Source organism: Talpa europaea, assembly GCF_964194135.1.
Source record: "Talpa europaea genome assembly, chromosome: 1".
Taxonomy (NCBI): Eukaryota; Metazoa; Chordata; class Mammalia; order Eulipotyphla; family Talpidae; genus Talpa; species Talpa europaea.
The window spans coordinates 153,447,452-153,460,656 of record NC_140073.1 but is presented as its reverse complement, the minus strand read 5'-3'; positions in this window follow the sequence as shown (position 1 = coordinate 153,460,656).

Below are 13,205 nucleotides of genomic sequence, written 5' to 3'. Positions count from 1 at the left end.
TTACACTGGCAACAGCGGCCTGTCTCTCCAGCCCCAAACCTGGCGGGTCTGTCAGGGGACTCGGAATCTTAAAGTTAACGATGTGATTTTTAAAGGATGGAAGAGGAAAAAGCATTTTATAAAAAGACAGCCTTGACGTGCACACTCGAGTGCAACATAAACGTCCTCCTCTTAGAAGATTCTCCACATCACCAGGAAGGTGAGTACCCAGCCCAAGAGCTCCTGTGGCCCCCGACGCCGGCACACGGTTTAGGGCAGACCCACCTGGGTGGAATCCTCACGCCAGGCCAGACCTGCTGTGACCTGGGAAGTGACAGAGCCTGAAAACACCTAAGGGTTTCTCTCTCTTTTTTTTTTTTTTTTTGTGGGACCCTCGCCAGTGGTGGCCGGGGATCGAACTGGCGCTGCAGAGGCTGCGGGCAGCCTCGCAACCCAGCGCTCAACTGCTGTGCCACCAGGGGAGGCCCTAAGGGTTTCTCTTTTTGCAGGAGAAACTGGGGTTCAGGGAAGTTCAGTGACCTCACCCGGTCACAGCTGGTGGGTGGCACTGACTGCAGTCCCACCCAGGGCTCTTTCCTTCTAGAAGGTAGGAGGGAGTCAGAAAATTGCACAGATCTTAACACATTAAAAAATCCTTTGAGGGAGAAGATGCGGGAGGAAAAAACACAAAAGTCTGGACAGGAAGGACGCCCAGAGAGACGCACAAAGCTGGGGGGACTTTGGTTGACCTTCAGCGCAGTGAGGTTTGGGGAGCAGCGAGTCCATGGAGGACAGTATTTCCCTGAAGCCAAGAGCAAGGGATCCCTCCGGGGAGGTGGGGGTTTCAATTTAGAACCAGAGAGACTGGAAACGCGGGTCAGGAGCTTTACCCAGATGCAGCAGATAGGTCAGGAACTCCAGAGGCAATTTTATCTGCAACTTAGAGTTTCGGTCACCCAGGGCTTTTGACTGGTTTTGTCCGGCTTTTAACTTGTTTAAAATCAGAGTTTCTCAGCTTCCACTGTGTTGGGTCACATAGTTCTCTGTGGGGGAGGGGGAGCTGTCCTGTGCCTTGTAGGCAGCAGACAAGCATCCCTGACCCCTGCCCACATGAGGCCAGGTGCATCTACCCTTCTCCCCAAGTTGTGGCAACCCAGGGTGACCACGCTGCTAAATGTCCTTGGTGTGTGTGCATGTGTGTGCGCTGTGTGTGCCTTAAAATTGCCCCTGATGGAGGTGCGTGGGTTTATGTGAATTAGAGGCGGGCACACAGGGTAGAGTTTCTGGTAGTAATGCAAGGAATATTGCACTTCATGCCAAGGAGCCAAAAAGACAAAGAAAAGGGTCCCTGTTCCCCAGGAGAGTGGCAGAGGAAACACAACAGGGTCAAGCTTAGGGAGGAGCAGGCAGTGGGGAAAGTATTTTTATAAGTAAGAGTTAGGAAGAATTACTAAGAGTTAGAACAGCAAGAATAGTAAGAATTAGTAAGAAGCCGGGGAGGGATGGGTGGGTGAGGGCCTCGCCTAGAGGATGAGAGGGCGGCTCTGCAGTAGATCTTTGCTAGACTATTGCAGGGCCCTGTGCCTTCCAGCTGGAGCACACACACCCGGCCTGGCAGTCTGGCCCTCCTCTCCCAGGCCACAGCTCACAGCCCCAGGCTCACGGACTGCCTGGCTGCTGATCACAGCCAGTTCTCACCAGTGACCATCAGCAAAGAGGGGCGGGTGAACAGGCCTCATTCTCTGCCTTGCGGGGAGCCCGCCCCTCCATCAAGGCCCTCCACTGCTCTGTCAGAACCACTGGGCCTAGCACAGGAAGCTTTTTCCAGATCTCTCCGCCTCTGAGCCCCACATCACAGCCACATGGTGTTCCAGTGGCCTCACCCGTCTGCCCTCTCACTCCCCTCCCAGGCTGTGCAGCGCGAGGGTGGCTGAAGTCCAGAGAAGGGGCTCAGTGGGCTGCTTGACAGAGGACGTAAAAGAGAGCAGAAGGCTGCTGAAGGCAGGGTGGGCATGGAGGAAGGGGGGCAAGGCACCGGGAGACTTCATCACAGAGTGTGTGGGGGTTTGCAAAGATGGAATGGGGTTTTCCAGCCTTGGCTGCGGACCACGGCTGTGACAGTCCCTAGGCAAGGGGCTTTCTGAACCAGGCACACCGGCCCGGAAAGTCAGGACTATTTAGGAGCGAGACAGGAAGGGGCCCGAGGGGGTGCAAAGTGTGGTCCTCAGGACAGGGTCCCCAGGGTGTGCAAATCCACACCCAGAAGGTCCCTGCTGGCTGGCCCTCTCAAGCGTCCTGGGCGCCAGAAGCACGTGACCGCTCGTCCTGAGGCTCAGCCACCAACCAGCTCTTCACCCCCACATGTCCAGAGGGCAACTGGTCCCAGAGGGGACTGTCATGCAGGAGGGTGGCAGAGCGTGGAGCACCTGGACCCTGGCCTCCCCTGTCCAGAGTCTGTCCATCCCCTTGGGTGCCCCTGCAGGGGCTTCTCGAGATAGAAGGCATTTGGGGTTCCTTAAAGGGCCCACTGCCCAGGCCTTCAGACCCACAGACTAACCGATGGGGCCCCTGGCCTGGATTCCAGCACAGGAAGGGTCTCAAGGATTGAGAATAAGAAATCTGTGGTGGGGGCAACACTCTTAGGCACCTGCCTCACGGGGCGGTTGTGAGAATTCCAGGTGAAGGCTCTTGTAAGAGCACCTGGCCCATGTTCTTACTGTAATTCCTTCCCAGGCGGAGGCTGAAGAACCAAGAAAGGAACACGCGGGTGTGAGAGGCCTGGGTGGGCCCGGCCCCGGCCCCCGCCCCGTCTGTTTGTGCAGAAGCGGGACTTGGAAGAGCCGCGGGAAGGGTGGGAAGCGGATCCCCTGAACTAAGCTAATTCGACCCCTGTTGACGCTGACATGGCCCAGGGAGCCCACCTGGAGGCGAGGTTAGTTCTGGGCTTGGCAATTCCTCCCCTCCCAGGACGGTGGGTGCGGCGGCGGGTCAGGGGAGCGGCGGCACGGCGGGGTTCGGCACCCTGGCCCCGCAGGGCCGCGCGGGACTCCAGAGCCAACGGAAGCCCCTCCCGGGCGCGCGCTGCGCTCCTCCTCCTGCCCTCCAGCCCCTCACCATCCGTCTGGGTCTGTCGGTCCACGAGGGGCCCGCGCCGGCGCGCGGCCCCCCTGCGCTCCGGGCCGGCTGCGCACTGCACGTCCAGGGTGCCCTCGGGGCGGCCGGGGCAGAACACGGCCGTGTGCACCTCCACGGCGGGGCTGTGCTGCGCGAAGGCGCTGCTGATCAGGGTCTCCAGGCGGCGGCGCGCCTCGGCCTCCTCGTCGCGCATCGGCTGCACCACGATCCCGACGAGCGCGGCGGGCGGGCGGCGGTCCCGGGCCTGCACCTGCTGCAGGAGCAGCTGCAGCCGCGGCAGGTGCGAGCGCAGGGCGGACGCGCGGCACAGCACCAGCAGCAGGCGCGCCCCGGGCTCGGGCGCGGCCTCGGGGCCCCCGCGTTCCGTCTCCACCTTCCCCACGTCGCGGGGGCCGGGGGTCGCGGGCCGAGACGCGGGCGCTGGGCGCTGGCACTCCCCGGGGCCCGCGGCCTGCGGCGGGGGGCGCGGGTGCTTGGCCGCCGGGCAGTCGGCGCCGCTCGCCGGGCGGTCGCGGGGGCGCTTGGCTCTGCGCCGGGAGCAGGTGCTGGAGCTGCTGCGGCCGCTCGTGGCCTGGACGGACGAGGACCCCGGGCGCTGAGCCTCGGGCACCTGCGCCAGGATGTCCTGCAGGGTCACGCAGTACTCGCTCTCCGCCCAGCCCTCGCCCAGCAGCAGCACCTGGCCGCGGCCCTCGCAGGTCTGCGTCGGGGCCGGTGGCTGCGGCTCCTCCTCCGCGTCCTGCCCGGCCCTGGGGGGCTGCGCCCAAGGCTCCATGCCCGGGCCGGCTCTCTTGTCCCTCTGGGCCTGGGCCTCCGTTGGCCAAGGGAAAGCTGCCCTTCCCTGGGGCATGTCACAATACCCCTGAGCCCCTCTTCCCGCCATGGCCCAGGGCCTCCCCGGCTGTCGGTAGGAATCTTCCACCGTGGAGAAGTTGCTGCTGGGGCTGGGGTAACGCGGCTGTGGGTAGTTTCTCCATCATTTTGTCCGTGTTTGGTGTCAAAAGGCTGCACCTGCTTCTCCCCATGAAGGCCCATGAGGCCAAACCTTCAAGTAAAGTGGGTATTTGTGCACCAGTTTACAAAGCAGCGGGATCGACGCTCCTGCACCTGCAAAGCAGCAGGAGCAGAGAGGCGCCTTCTAGTTGTCTGCAGCCCCGGAGGGGGCCCTCCCCAGGCTCAGCTGGCTGCTCTCTGGGGGCTCTGGCAGCTGAGTCCTGGGGCATCATCCACCCAAGAGGCCGCAGGAGATGGTGGGGGGAGGGGAGGTGGAGCCGCTCAGTGCCAGTCTGCTATGGGCACCATCCTGGGTAGGGTCTTTCTTCCTGTGTTCCTCCTTTGCCATTCACACAGAACCCCCAGCCCCTGACATTTCTGTTCTCCAAATGCATGCGGGTTTGCCCCCCATCAAGCAATTCTGTGACATCAGCTGGGCGCCCTATAATTTAACTCAATTCTGACACTAGCTCCCCATTCTGACACAGCAGCATCGGAGCCCACGGGTTAAGGACAGGGGCCTCTTCAAGCACTGCCACCCGGGCTTCTGACCCACTGCTGTAAGGTGGATTCCTTGGCTGCAGTGGCTCAGACGCGGGGAAACTGCTCACCAGTTTATTGTAAAAGGAAACGCTGAGGTCAGGACCAGTATCTAGATGGAAGTGATGCGCAGGACAAGGTGCGTGGGAAGGGGGTGGGGCCCAGGCCTCCTGTGGGCACCCCACCCTCCCTGCACTGCGGTATGTTTCCCAACTCAGAAGTTCTCCAAATCCCATACTATTGGGGTTTTATGGAAGCGTCCTCACCTAGACGTTTATCAATTATTAACTTCATTTCTAGCCCCGCTGTCCTGTCTGGAGGATAAGGGTGTGTGTGTGTGTGTGTGAGAAAAATTCCAAGTTTCTACTCTGACCTGAAGCCTGCCCTTCTCCCCAGTCGCCCCTGGGCTCCCACATTCTGGGCGTCTCCTATCTGCTCATGACACTGATGACACATGACCTGCACCCGAGGACAGGAACTGGGTTACTGTGAGCAGAGCGCAGGTTCTGGCTGCTCAAGAGCCTGGGTCAGAACTCGGGTCCAACCCTAACAGGCCATGCTATGTCCCCCGAAGTGGGTGTTCACCCCCGCCTCCTGTGCAAAAGCATCGTCACTTAGCAAACAGGCATTTTAGGAGCACCTGTAACGTACAGGTGTCCAGCATATTCTGTGAGGATATAATGGTGACCCTGGTGGTGACAGAAGTTTCCTGCCCATGTGGAGGATCCCATCTGGTGGGCAAGATAGATCCTCATGAAAACCCCACTCTCATCACCACCCTCACTTTGCAAACAAAGAAGCTGCAGCTGAACACTCACTGCTCAAGTTGAAGGCCATGGAGCTACTGAGTGAGCAGAAGCCAGAGGAAAAGGGGTTTGATCCTCCCCAGTCCCATTCTGGACCCGGGTGCAGAGACTCTCTCAAAGGAAAGTCTTGCTTCTGGCTCCCGTGTGTTGCAGAGGACAGGCTGGCACCTGTTAGGTGAGCTACCAATGGCTGCAGCCGGGTGGGAGCAAGGGGAGCCTGGTGGGAAATATCAGAGCTGGGGAAGGAACTGGGCAGTTGGGTCCTGGGAAAATAAAGGTGGTGGTGGTGGTGGTGGTGGGGAGACAGCTCTAATTATCTGCAGATGTCTGAGTCTGACACTAGAGCATCATGGAAACCTGAACTACAAAATTCAGCACGTGGGCCTCCCTGGTGGCGCAAGGGGTTAAGCACAGCACTGTGAAGCAAACGGCAGCCTCTGCAGCACGAGTTCGATCCCCGGCCGGCCAGGGAGCTACCCACATGGCGCAGCAGACCTCTCCTGACTCGCCCGCTGCTCCCCTCAGCAATGTATTTTTTTTAATAAATTTTATTTTTATATTCCCCATACAACTGCAACCCCCTTATTTTGACCCCAATCCCTCCCCTCCCCACACCCCACCCCCCACAGAGTGTCTCTTGTTCATAGATGTTTGTTGATTTTGATATTTTCGTTCTTATAGTTATTCATTTTCCTGGTCCCTTATTTAGGTTTTCTAGATTCCTGCTATGAGTGAGACCATCCGGGATTTTTCTTTTTCTTTCTGGCTTATTTCACTCAGCAGTGTACTTCGTCAGTCTGCCTGTTCTGCTCCCCGCTCTGGCTCTGGTGACTCCTCTCGCCCCCCGCGGTCTGGCCTGTACCCCAGCTCTTGTATAAATAAAATAAAAATCTTTTAAAAAATTTAAAAAATGAATGCACATCACCTCTGATGGAAACGGGGAGCCGGCGGAGCCCCGCGGTGTGGACAGGCCCGGGTCCTGCCCGGCTCCGGCTCCCGCCCCGGCGCTGGGCGAGCCGGCCGGCAGGCGGCGCTGTCGGGCCGCGGGTGGGGCCGGGCTCGCGGGGCGGCCGGGCCGGGCGACGCCTCTGGGTTCCGGGCGGCCCGGGCCCCGGGTGGGGGCAGAGTGCGGAGGAGCCGGGCGCCAGGCGGAGCTCTGACCCGGCGCACCCCGCACCCCGCACCCCTGTCCTCCAAAGGGCCGGGGCCGAGCGGAGACAGCGGCCCCTCGCCCCACTGCGTGGGGGGATTCTCTCCTCCCCCTCCCCCCTCCTCCCCCCTCCTCCCCCCTCCTCCCCCTCCTCCCCCCTCCTCCCCCTCCTCCCCCCTCCTCCCCCTCCTCCCTCTTCTCCCCCCTCCTCCCCCTCCTCCCCCCTCCTCCCTCTCCTCCCCCCTCTTCCGTCTCCTCCCCCCTCCTCCCTCTCCTCCCCCCTCCTCCCCCTCCTCCTCCCTCCCCCCTCCCCCCCTTCCCCCCACTCCCCGGCCCTGCTCCTGTTCCTCCCGCGCTGTCCAGGACACTCAGCTGCGGGTCATTCCACCCGGGACTCCTGTCCGGCCCAGGGAGAGAGGTGGAGGTGCTGGGCTTCTCCGGGAACCGTAAATTGCCCGTGGAGCTGTGTGTGCCCACGCCTCGCCCGCAGGTGCCCAACAGAGAAGTTGAGTAAATAATTTTCATCCAGTCAACGAATCCCAGGAGGCCCTGGCGTGCCAGGCCCTGCGCGGGGCTCTGGGCACGGAGACCTGCCCGCTGCAGCTTCTGTGTGCGCAGGAGAGAGACGAGCAGCTGACATCACATCACAGGGCTTGTAAGTCCTCGAGGAAAGCAAAGCAAGGCCAGGCGCTCCTGCCTGGGACTTTCCCGCCTGGACCAGGTTGTGGGATGCAGGGGGAGGGACCAAGGAGCGGGGAGCACTCACCTCTGGGCACAGCCAAGACCCTCGATTCCTTTCGGAGAGGTTCTGGGGGAATATAATTCTGGGCCCTGCCCAAGGGATGGGATCCACCGGGTGTGACTAGAAAGGGAAGGGTCCGGATGGGAGTTCAAGTCCTCCGGCCTCTTGGGGAAGAACAGAGCGGGCGCCTGGGGTCACCAGCCTGAGGGAGCTGGTAGGAAGGAGGAGGGCGGCAGAGGGACTGGTGGGGTCAGGTGGGGAGGTGGTGGCCAAATCCTGTATCAATCTGACCGGGCCGTGGCACCCAGATGGAGCTGGTCAAATATTATTCTAGACATTTCCGTGAAGGTATTTTTTGGATAAACATATTTAAGACTTTGAGTTAAGCAGACTGGTCTCCATAACGTGTGTGGGCCTCATTCATTCTGTTGAGAGTTTTAAGACAAAAGGCTGGTTAAAAAAAAGGAGGGGGGGGCTCCCTGGTGGCACAAGGGGTCAAGCACCGCACTATGAAGCAATCCGAAGCCTCTGCAGCACAAGCTTGATCCCCGGCCGGCCAGGGAGCAACCCACATGGCGGGGCAGACCTCTCCTGACTCGCCCGCTGCTCCCCTCAGCAGTGCTTTTGGTCTGTCTGCCTGTTCTTCTCCCCACTCTGTCTCTGATGAATCCTCTCACCCCCTGCACCTCTGGCCTGTGCCCCAGCTCTTGCATGCATCCATAAATAAATCTTAAAAAAAAGGAAAGAAAAGAGACTGGTGAGGGAAGGGTGGGGCATTTACCAGAGATTGCCTTGGACTTGAACTGCAGCCTCGGCTCTCCCCGGGGTCTCCAGCCTGCTGGCTGGCTGCAGATTTTGTACTTGCCCCCTCCACAGGCATGTGAGCAACTTTCTGAGACTAAATCTCTCCCTCTAGATATACCATCTTCCCGGGGCTGTTGCTCCGGAGAACCCTGATTATCTAGGGAGCCTCAGCGCCCCAACTGAGCTGGGCGGGCCTGAGAATTCGTGGTTGGTCAGCCTTTCAGGAGCATCTGCCCTGCCACTGCGTGCGCAGCTCTGAGTCAGGCCCCGGGGCAGTGACTCCACGGCTGCCCCCAAGGCTCCAGAACTGGGCGGGTAGGTCTTTGTCCTGCCAGGGCTGTGCATGGATGTTTGGCCCAAAGGGAAGACAAGGGACCCAGGAAACAAGGGGAGAAAATCCTCCCTTAACAGCTCACCCCACAGGTCCCCCAGGTGGGCTCTGGGACACACCTTAGAGTGGCTTGGAGTAGCGATGCGCAGGTGCCCACCGTGCGGGCGTCACCCTCCTTCCTGCCTACGTCCCTTCCATGACTGTGGCCAGCACCTGCCCTGCCCAGTGCTGCCAAGCCTGCAGGGGAGAGGAGGCTGCTTCTGCCACCGGGACTGGCCGGGCCGCTAATCCCTGAGAATAACAAGCAGAGAGTTGCCACACACCTGCCGGGAACGGGAAGCTGATGGCGCCATGCGGAGATGAAGAAATGCAAGAGGAAAATCTCTTTCATGCAGTGCCTCTTCCAGCCCCCACCCGTTTCCAAATTTGACCTGCCTCCAGGGCCAGGGACCAGCCACCTCCAGGACCTCGGAAGAGCCCATTTTTGCATTGGGCATCAAAATCGGGAGCTTGTGGTTTAAAGGTTATCTTTAAAGGTGACTTTTGGCAAGAGGAACCTTAGCTGCCTGGACTGATCTTTGAACTTCCCACTCGCCCCTTCGGGAATGTGGGATTTCATGGAGCCGGCCCAAGGCCGGCGGGCCAAAGCCATTCCCAGGGCTGCTAACAGGAATTTCCTCATACACCTGGGAGCCGGCTATGGGCCCCATAAGCTGGGGAGCCCGCCGGCATGTCCAGGGGCTTCAAAGAAGGTCAGTGCCAAGGTCATGGAGTCCAAGGGGGCCTGGACCTAGGTCCTGAAAAAGGGGTACCGTACGCATAGCTGGAAGGGGTTTGGGACTCACCAGCATTTCCCAGAAGGCTTTGTTTTCTTCTCGAAAGGTGGCCAGAGGCTGAGGACAGTGGTGTTCCCAGGCAAGCTCAGTATGCGTGGGTCTCACCACAAGGCGCCAGCGCCAAGTCAGACAGAAAGTCAGCCTAACCGCGGCCTCCACCCCCGAGTCTGTGAAAATCTCATCTTAAGTGACGGCCGCTCCACAGGTATGTTCACGGTCTCGGTCTCCGGACCTGTGAGTGTGACCTTATTTGGAAAAGGGGGCTTTGCAGGCAGGATCCGGAGAGACGGACACCCTCGGGGTCGTCATCTGGACGGCCCCACACCCAACAGCCGGCGTCCTAGCAAGACACACCCAGAGGAGAGAAGCTCAGAGAGGAGAGAAGCATGTGAAGACAGAGCAGAGATTGGAGGGTGCAGCCGCAGCCGGTAGCTCCTGGAGCACCCGGGAGCCGAGTCTCCCCTGGGGCTGCTGGAGGAGCCCCGGCCTGCACACCCTCGGTCTCGGACGTCTGGCCTTGCTGTGGTGAGACATGTTTGTGTCGTCTTGAGCCGCCACGTCTGTGGCAGTTTGCTGCTGGAGCCCTCGAATTCCTCGTGTTTAGGAACCATGGGTGAGGGGCGTCAGGAAGAAGCGCAGCAGAGACGTTTCCACTCTCCAGAACAAATCTGGGCTTTCCCTGAAGCAGCTCTGGGAGAACAGTGAGCCCCACCCTCACCCGGCTGGTCGGACCCTCGGGGCGGCCAATCCTGAGAGGCAGAATCTGAAGGACAGGTCTCCCCACCCCTGTCACTTGGGCATGTGGACTGTGTCAAGCTGAGCTCAGCTCTGCAGGCTCCCGAGAATCGCCACCTGTTCCCTTAGCTACCGAGAGAAAGAAGGTTGCGGGTTGACCCGGGATTAGGATGTTTTCCGCAAAGGAACTTTCTGCTGGAGAAGCCCATTAAGAGGCAGGGCAAGTGCCGGGTCACAGAGACCTGCAGTTGGTCACAGGAGTACCCCCTCTCCTCGCGCGAGCCCCCTCCTCTGTCTTGAAGCCCCAGCCCCCACCCCATTCCTTAGCTTAGGATCTAAACCCCCGTTTTGCCCATGTGCTGTAGAATCTACGTCATGTAGCGTCTCCAGGACAGAAATGTGCTCTTTTCTCCTAATCTGTGATGCTAGTTGCTCAACCAAGAAAAGAACCCAGAGGGGAAATTTCCTCTTCTCTCCCACAGAATCATGCAAATGGCTGTGTGTGTGAGAGAGAGAGACAGAGACAGAGAGAGGAAGAGAGAGAGGAAGAGAGAGAGCTCATGTTTCTCGGGCTATTTCCCCCCACCCACCACCCCCTGGCTTTCAGGAGGAAGGGACAGCACCCTCCAACCTACAAGCCGGAGAAGCCTGTCATCTGGGACATGGGAAGTTGCCCAGAATCTGCTTCTGGAAACAAAGAACGAAGTGAAAGGAAACTGCCCACGAGGGGAGAGTCTTCCCGGTGTGACACCCCAGGTGTGGGTGGGGGTTTCTGGAGGAGGGAGACAGGCTCTGGCCACACGTGGTTGGTGACGACTCAGCCCACAGCTCAGCTCTGTGTCTCCAGGTGCCTGGCTGGGTGCAGGCTTCTGTGCGAATGTTTGTCGCCCCCTCCCCCACTTCACGGGTGGCTTTTAGGGTGTCCTGGGGAGACCGCCTCTGCTCTGGGAGCGCCCCTGAACCCTCTCCTCCTCACTGTCCCCAAATCCACCTCATGCCCATCCATGCATCTCCTGCTCATACTCAAACGCCGCCTCGCTGCTAGTTCACGTCTCCCGGGGCCTCAGACAGCGCCAGTGCTGAGGAATATGGGTCCAGCCACTGAGTGTGAATAGTGAATGTAACTTAGACCAGCATGGCTGGAGAGTCAGAGGGGCTCTTGGGAGAGGCCCCCTGGCATGGTACCTGGACCCCACTTCACCAGAGCCTGGGACTGGGACTAGCCAAAGGCCCTTTAGGCCCCAGAACCTGGGGGTGCCTGTTTGGGGATCAGCAGGCTCTACCTCTCCACCTGCTGGGGTTTTCCATTCATTAAATTTCTCCTGTGTGTGTTGCTTCAGAGTCTGCACGGGGTTTGCCAGGGGTGAGAAGGGTAGGTCGGGGGCAGGGGGCTCTTGAGGAAATTCACATGTAGGCCCTGCCTCCTCTCAGGAAGAATTAAAAAGGAGGGCTAGTCTGGGGCACTTGAGGCTCCCTCAAGTGGGTTGCAGACCGTCTTGGGTCTGCAACCGTCTCCGCCGCTACCCTCCGTCCACCTGCCCTCAATTTGATTTTGAAATTGTCAAACCTGCAGGAAAGTTGAAAGAAGAGCACAGAGAATGCCTGCTGCTGCCTCCCAGACGTGCCCACTGCTGTTTCCCCCCATCTGCTCTCTCCTGCTCGCTCCCTCTCTGTATATTTTATTTTATTTCGCTACACAATTTGAAAGCAAGTTGCTGACATCTCGATGCTTCACTTCTAAATATCTCCTAATAAGGAAATTCTCTCACAAAACCACAAGACTGTCGTCGTAAGTATCGAGCGTCCAGTGCACCATCTGCAGTCACGTCTCGATTGCCCCCAAATAGCATTTAGAGCGGGGCTCCTGGATCTTATTCAGAATCCAGTGCAGACTCGTGCAGGATGGTTGAAGTCTCTTTTGGCTCTAAATCAGCCTCTGACCTTTTTACCTTTGTTATTTACTTGCCTCTGTGACAGTGCCTCTTCTGAAGGGTCAGGCCGTTTGCTGGTAGAATGTCCCACACGCTAGATGAACCGGTTTACTCATGATTAGATTCTGGGTTACTATTTTTGGCAGGGATACCACCACGGGGATGAGCTGTGCTGCTCCCTGCCAGTGCTGCCAGTGTGCTGTCAGAACCAGCGCACCCCCAGGTTCTCATGCTCACTGCGAGACTTGGTGACTTCCAGTACTGCATTGGGGTATGCAAAGGGGTAGTTTTCCCATCTTTTATTCCTTCCACATTTACCAGCTATTATTTTTCTGTAAGAATTTCCAGCACCCACTTTTTTCTCCAAAAAACACTGTAGGTTCATGGATTTTTAAAAATATGTTATAATCAAACACAATTGTTATTCATTTGATGTTCAAATTGTCTCATACTCGTGCAGTGGGATCATGGTCAGTCAGTTCTGGATCCCTGTGACATGGTCACATTGATCTCTGTACTGTCTTGCTTCTGGAGAGACAAGGCCTTCCAGGCTCATGTTTTATATTCAGCTCCATTTCTCCAAGAAGCGCTGGTTTCTCTGAGTGGTGAGTGGTACATAGACAACAAGAACTTTGCGCTAGGGTGCTCACTGCTACTGGGGTGTCATGGTCCTTTAGCCAACAGAACAAGAAAATTCATTCTTTAAAATATCATGGCTTAAATTGATATTTCCACTTCAACCTTAACATGTATAGGGTTTCCCTTTAACTTCTCAAACTTATTACTGGTATCTTTTTTTTTTTCCCTCTCATAGTGACATATTTTTATCTCTCATAGTGACATATACTTATAGAATGAATAAAAGAGTTTCATTACGAGACCAATCTTACTAGCAATAGTGAAACCTACCAGGTAAAATATGTTTTCAGTTGTATTGTTCTTAGAACAGATCCCACCAGGGATGAATAACCAGTGAGCTTGAGTGAATCTCTGGCTCTGTGTGGTTACCAGATTGATATCTTATTAGTTTGTCTTATTCCTATTTGTACTCCATTGTAGGATTTGCTTTATCCCATCCTCTTAACATTGAGCTTTTTGAATATATAAAACATCGACACAATTCAAGGTTAAAAATGATATAAGGGCCTCACCGGTGGCTCAGCGGGTTGAGCGCAGTGCTGTGAATCTGTCCGCAGCCTCTGCAGCATAGGTTCGATTCCTGG